Source organism: Megalobrama amblycephala, linkage group LG18 (assembly GCF_018812025.1).
Source record: "Megalobrama amblycephala isolate DHTTF-2021 linkage group LG18, ASM1881202v1, whole genome shotgun sequence".
In the NCBI taxonomy this organism is placed as follows: Eukaryota; Metazoa; Chordata; class Actinopteri; order Cypriniformes; family Xenocyprididae; genus Megalobrama; species Megalobrama amblycephala.
The window spans coordinates 34,417,491-34,424,499 of NC_063061.1; the positions used below are offsets into that span (position 1 = coordinate 34,417,491).

The following is a 7,009-nucleotide window of genomic DNA, read 5'->3' on the forward strand; positions in this document are numbered from 1 at the left end:
ACAACACCGTATTCATATATAGAGGCCGGATAAAGCCTGCTATCATAGAGAACAGGTGTAACCTGTGGCAGCACAAGCACACTCACATAACACGCCTGCATAAACATATGAAGCGGAAATATGGGCAAAAAACGGCCAGCAACTTCCTCAGAAGGAGGCCAGAACTAGGAACTATACAACCACAGGGGGATAGTCATGACAGGGGGATGTAAACAAACATACACCTAACCTAGTTCTAGCCTAGCCGCTAGCTAAGGACTGTATGTAGACCACGCTACACTCGGGCTACAAATTCCCAAACACACGGAGAAAGCAGCGCGAGCGACAGCATTAGGTGGCCGAAAAACCGGCCAACACATAACTGACAATAGCGAAAGCTAGTTCTAGCTATACACAGTATCAGCCGAGAAACTACACCAACGCTAAACAACAAAGCGGCCATAAAGGGCCTGCCTGTAACAGTCAGCCTAACATACAGTAATTTGCCCAAATAACCCCTTAAAAACATGAACAGATGACAACTATATGCACGGGAAGCTATACAGGAAAAGCAAGGTCTATATTGAGAATGAAAAATGGACCTGGCTTACCTCCTGCGGCTCGTAGAACGCAGATTCCTCCCCGATTCGTCACACGGAGGGGAAAAACCCAAAGTCCTATAAGCCCAAAAGCACTTTCACTATCAAGCCAGACGGCGGGCCGTCAGGAATATATTCATCATAGGCCCACAACATCAGCCCGACTGTAAAGCCCGCAGCATATAGATGTCACAAACGCTACCGGGAGGCGAAGGAAGAGCGAGGGCGAGAAAAATCCCTCGCGACCGTCACGGAGGACGTTCCCCTAGTGCAGTCAGCGCAGAGTAGAAGTTCCCTTTCGAAAGGGAACGTACTCGGTTACTTACATAACCTCGGTTCCCTGAGAGATAAGGGAATGAGTATTGCGTTGCAAACGCTATGAGAAAACGGCTTTTCTCAAGAAAATAACGGCCATGGTCGCTTTGGCCGCTCTGAATATTGAGTGCGCGCGCGGCCGGGGCTCTCTCTCTGCTCGTGCGTGCTAAAAATTTCATATTTTGGTATGAACATTATCTCGCCAGTGTGGCGGATAGCCTTTTGAGATTTACTCGCCAACGGAAAATCTACCCGCATTTGGCGCTTGGCGGGTGTTAATTTCGGACCCTACATGAGACTATTTTTATTGAGCAATTTAGCTAGCCCACATCATAACGCACGTCAGACAACATTTGCAACTATAGTTGAAGTCTGTAACTTAGTCTCGGCACACAGACTGATTAGGCAAGGCTACGTCTGTAGTGATAAGGCTCACCATTTTATTATTTGCTTACCTTGATTGTCTTCCAAACTTTCACACGTGCCGACTCCGAACTCTCTCTGAACTTCTCACACGCAACTGACGTATCAGGTGCAAGGTTTTCAGCCAATCAACGATCAGAGAATACTGCAGTGAGAACGATGTAGGGAGATGTAACAGCTGTGGGCCTTACACTCCTCTCCTGTCATTAATACGCGGTGGTCTAGTCATCAACAGAAAATTAAACTGATTGAGAGGGGAGAAAAATGGATTTTGGCGTGACATTTCTTGCGTGTGCGTGAGAGCGTGAGATTGATGCTGAAAGCGTGAGTGTCACGCCAGATGCGTGAGAGTTGGCAACCCTGTTACTGTCCTAACAGAGAGCTGTCATCTGCTCTTGTGAATAGCAGTGGCCATCCTGAGGAGAGCTCAAACGTGGGCTACGGACAGAGCACGAGCGCAATCCAGTGAGAGTGCGGTAAAGAGTGCAGCCGCGCGTGAATGAGAGCTGTGAGGGAGGGTGCGAATGACGGCGCACAACGTCTCCATCAATTCGCGCATGTAAATTTAATGTTTATATATTTTAAAGCACTGAATCGTTATAGAATCGCGATTAATCAGATTCTTAGCATTTTACATCAATTATTGACCGAAATTAAAGATTAACGATTAAAAAAAAAAAAACATGCTTCAAGATCAATGCATTTGCATCGTCAGGATTTGTAATCGATGCGTCAAGAAAACGAGTGAATCGAACCGAGAGAATACTTGTCGAGACAGGTATTTTGACATAATTTTGTCACAGTGTTTATCTGAAAAAGTCCAAAGCGACTGATGAAAGTTTAATGCTTTAACTATAGTTTAATTGAACAGAAGTAACAATTTAATTCAAGCGAAATATGTTATAAAATGCTAATTTGGATATGAATGAAAGAATGAATAAAGTTCTTTTGAGCAAGATGAAAAATGTTGAAACTTAATGTTTAATGTTCTGATTTGTTGGGATTTCAAAAGTTTCTTGGAAGGGGTTATTATACTGCTAAGTAAAAAAAAAAATTCAGATTGTTTAATCCTATGAGTTATTGTTGTGAAAAAGGCTCTTTTATTACTTTGTAGTGCTTGTTTTGTGTTTGCTAATTGGAGACAATTAATCTCCATCTTCATTATACACACGTTTGTCATTAATGGAACAGACCCAAGATCAGTTAAATCCTATAAGACACTGGTTTATGGGCTCACTTTATCAGCGGTGAACCACTGACATTTTGAAATGGAATCACCTAAGGAAGATTTGCTTGCTCAAAATCAATTATACTGAATGCAATGTAAATGTATATATATTTCTCTCTTTCTATAGATTTGTTAAATGACTATATTTTGTGTGCTGTGGACAAGAAAAACACAGAGGAGATGAATAACTCTACAGTGAACTACACCACACCTGAAACATCTACAAACTCCACAACTCAGTCCTTTGGGCCACTGCAGATTTTGGAAATGTGTCTGCACAGCATCATTTTTGCGTTTGGTCTTTCTACACACACATTTGTTACATGGTTCATCATGACAAGAACAGCAAGTTGATTTGCATTAGAGTTCTTCTTCCTCAATCTCTCTGTTTCTGAGATTGGTAACTGTCTGAATAGTTTGATTAGTCTGCTGTCATTCTGGTATTCAGGCCTCTCAACATTAAAACAGTGTTTAAAAGGACTAGCTATCACTGGCCGTCCTCTGTTTCAGTGTCTGATCTGTGTTGAGCGTTACCTGGCAGTGGTTCATCCTGTAACCTTTCTGAAGTACAAACCTCTCAGATATAGAGTGATCTGCTGCACTGCGGCCTGGATAATTATTCTTGGATCCTGCTTGGGTTGCATCTTTATAGTTTCACATTACATTGTATATCTGTGGTTTCTCTCGCTGCAGTTTTTACTCTTTGTCTCCATCCAATTGTTTTGTCTAGTGGCTGTTCTCAGAGCTCTGAAGCAGTCAGGACCAGGAGAGAGAGGGAGAGAGAGAGAGGAGGAAAACCACATGAAGAGAAGAGCATTTTATCTCATTCTAATAACTACTGTGAGCATGGTTATCATATATGTACCACTTACTTTCACAGCGTTATTTACCATTCTGACAAATCTGATTATTCAGGAAGTTTGGTCTCCTTCTGTGATTTGTTATGTGTTGGCTGGTTTTGTTCAGGCTGTTCTTTATCTGCACCGGACTGGAAAACTCTCCTGCCTCTTTTCTCCAAATCTAAAACCAGCTAATGCTATTATTTTACTTTTCAAATCTAGGGATTAGGGTGTCCACAAATGTACTTACTGTATATCAACCTGATACCTTTCAAACTCAACTTCACAACAACCTATACACTTTGACTGACTTCCAAAAATGCTTAGCAGAAGCTCTGTGATATTTGAACTAAAGCCGCGCACACACTTAACGACTGTAAGGCCGATTATGAATGTAAATTGATACTTATGACTGATCGCGCTCAAACACGTCCAGTCAGAGCCAGTTGCGTTCAGTCTGCTATTACAGTCGGTGTTCAAATTCCATGTGTAAGTATATAAATCTGCTTCAGTCGCAGGAAACAATCACTGTATGTTGAGCACAGTCTTAGAATGTTTTAGCTAGTCGTTAAATGTGTGCCCGGCTTAAAGGTAGTTTAGACAGTTACAGTGCATGAAAACCTTCATTGTCCTATGAATAATGATTATTTGCTATTTTGTTTTTGCTATTTTGCTAGTTTGTTTTTCCAATATCACTTAATCAACTACCATGCCTCAATTTTCCATCTCATTATTTTTAAATATTTCACTCTAAAAAATGCTGGGTTAAAAGCAACCCAAGTTGGGTTAAATATGGACAAACCCAGCAGGTTTTAGGCACCTATTATGCCCTCTTTCACAAGATGTAATATAAGTCTCTGGTCTGGTCAAGTTTCAGCTTAAAATACCTGTGAGATTCTAGAAACATCTTGTGCCCTGTCTCTTTTCATCATGTGATCTTTCTCTGTACACCCTAAAAGGATTCAGGCCTCACGTCATAGTTATAAGTGAACTTATAGTCCTTTTATGTACTTCAGTTACTGAACTGTTAGTTTCACTTCTTATTTTCTAATTATATAATGTACCCCGAACAATAAACCGTGTGCCATGATTGAACTGCACTTTATGTGTCTGTCTAGTCATTGGTACCCAGGTATACCTGCTTTTCTGTGCTAGATCGCTCAACCTGAAAAGATTTTCTCAAAATACTTGATCTCCAAATTATTTTATCTAACAGTCTGGGGGCTCGTCCACGAAACGGGGGGATTCTCCCTGTGAACTGGGAAAAGAGAAAAGCGCGCCGGGGATCGGAGGACCTACGGAAAAGGGGGTAAGTGTTTTTGGATATTTCTTGAAGGAAGTATGCACTTACCCCTGTAGGATCCTATTATAACATCTCGTGGAAATACGAGAGGTTTTTTGTAATCACTAGTAGCTAGTGGAATATATCCATTGTTGTTACACTACGGCTGGCAACAGTAGTTTTAATAAACTATTAGCGTAAGAGTGATTGGGTTGAATCACCAATTGTTAGTGGAATTTATTTTCCATTGTTGTTACACTACGGCTGGCAACAGTAGTTTTAATAAACTATTAACGTGAGGATTGGGTTTAATCACCAGATGTTAGTGGAATGTCGGTTCCATTGTTGTGACACTACGGCTGGCAACAGTAGCTTTGATTAGCTATTAACTAGGGTGGTTAGAAGTGCAGTACTGATCACACTGTACTTCGGATCACGGCAGCGTATACTAGTTCGTGAAAGAAAAAAAAAAAAAAATCTTTTAATATTTGATATTGATGAAAATAATTTCAATTGTTATTGCATGTTGATATATTGTGACATAAAAGAAGGTGTTCTAGGGGCGACCCGAATTCAGTTTGGCGAGAGCTGGACTAATTTGGTGAGAGCCCAAAATTAGCTGAAAACACCCAAACAAAAGAAGGTGATATAGAGGCGATCAGGACGAAAAGTCTTGTGTGAGCCTAACATAGGACCATCACCCACGTCACAATACGATACATGTATGGCAATTGAGGTTGGGCAATTGAGTACAGAAAAATTTGCGTATGCTTACTAACACTGAAATCAATTACTAACACACTGAAGTGGAAGGAGGGTTCACTACCTAATGAAATGCCGGTTGAATTCATGTTTATAAATAATCATAAAACCCTCTGCGCCATCTGTGACGAAATCTAAATCTTCTCCTCAGAACCCTGGTAAATTTGTGACTGTTCTGCAAATGCATACAAAATATGCTCACCTTACAGGGGCAAAAGCAGTTCTGTTAAGAACGTTTGTGATAAAATAAGGCTGGTAACTTACAACTCAAAGAGCCAAACAATGGGTTTGTTTTAAGATCATTTTATTCACTGTTTGTTTTTCACATGTGTCCAATGGAAGGTGCACATTCCATTGTGACCCATGTTTGTCCATCTTAGCCTTTTGGCCTGTAAAACAAGAAAAAGGTGAATGAATTAATGACTTGTTTGTTAATGAAAGTTTTTGTTTTTGTCTTACCTTCTTTCCTGGAGCTTCCTGATAGGAGGGGCCCGCAAACAGGAAGCTAGGTTTATACCGTCCCAAAGGAGGAGGAGTTCAAGAATTAAGCATGTTTTAAAGGAAATTACATTGTTTGCATGTCTTTTTAGATTCTCATTGGTTTCCATAGGGAAAATAGAGTTTGATAAGGATGATGTGAATGTTTGTATTTCAATGCTGATGCTAAACGTGTTTTTATAAACAAATGATGTAAATTGTAATTGAAATGGCCTTGACATTGGTCTGTTTGAATTTGAGGGAAGGAGCCTTAAGTTTAAAAAGGGTAATTGTTTGGACAAAAGGAGAGAGGAACTGAGTGTGACTGTTGGGCCAGTAGCCAACTTACTTTATGTTTCCTATGTAAATATTATTTTGTTATTATTTTTTTTCCTTTATTTTGTTTTGTTATCATTGTTTTGGAATATTGGTGATTGGAACCCAGTTGCACTGTCTGGAATATGCCCCCACAAGGAAATTAAATTCATCTTTAAGAACTTTCAGAGTTTTCCATCTTTTCTTGCTGCCTGCCTTACCACTGTCAACGGCCACCTTACAACAAATGGTGTCAGAAGTGGGATGGACGTTTCTGGGGAGACTGGCAGTAGAAAACTGGAAGTAGTAAGATGACTGCTAAAGGGCATTTTTGTCCTCAACGGACTACCAGAGCACATCCTATTTTGTTCTCAGAGGGAGAAGAGGATACAGTGGAAGCTCAGGGTGGTGATTTGGAACTGGGGGCTGCTGCACAGGAGGAAGCCATTTCAAGCATGCTTCACCATCCAGGTAATATTCAAGATGAAGAGACTGGCCCGGTGGTAAGACCCAAGACTGGGACAGCAAGTACTCCTCGAGATGGTAAAGACAATGTTGTTATGGGACAAGATTTTTTGTTAGAAATGAGGGATTTCATGCGACAGCAACAAAGAAATGAGAAAATTCTGTTTGATGAACTGCATGATTTGAAAACCACCATTTTTCCGAAACCTAGAAATGAATGGGGATTTGAAGAGCAAGTCAGCCAACATACTCATCACCCCTTACCTACACCAAGGACTTACCCACCACCATTAAGAGGTATGATACATTCAGCTCAAGCTCGCCC

The 7,009-nt window shown here is 40.7% G+C and overlaps 1 pseudogene; it reads left to right on the forward strand.

The window, feature by feature from the left end:
• The first annotated feature begins 2,724 nt into the window (after positions 1-2,724).
• On the forward strand, positions 2,725-3,612 carry LOC125252308 (annotated as a pseudogene).
• The last annotated feature ends 3,397 nt before the right edge of the window (positions 3,613-7,009 follow it).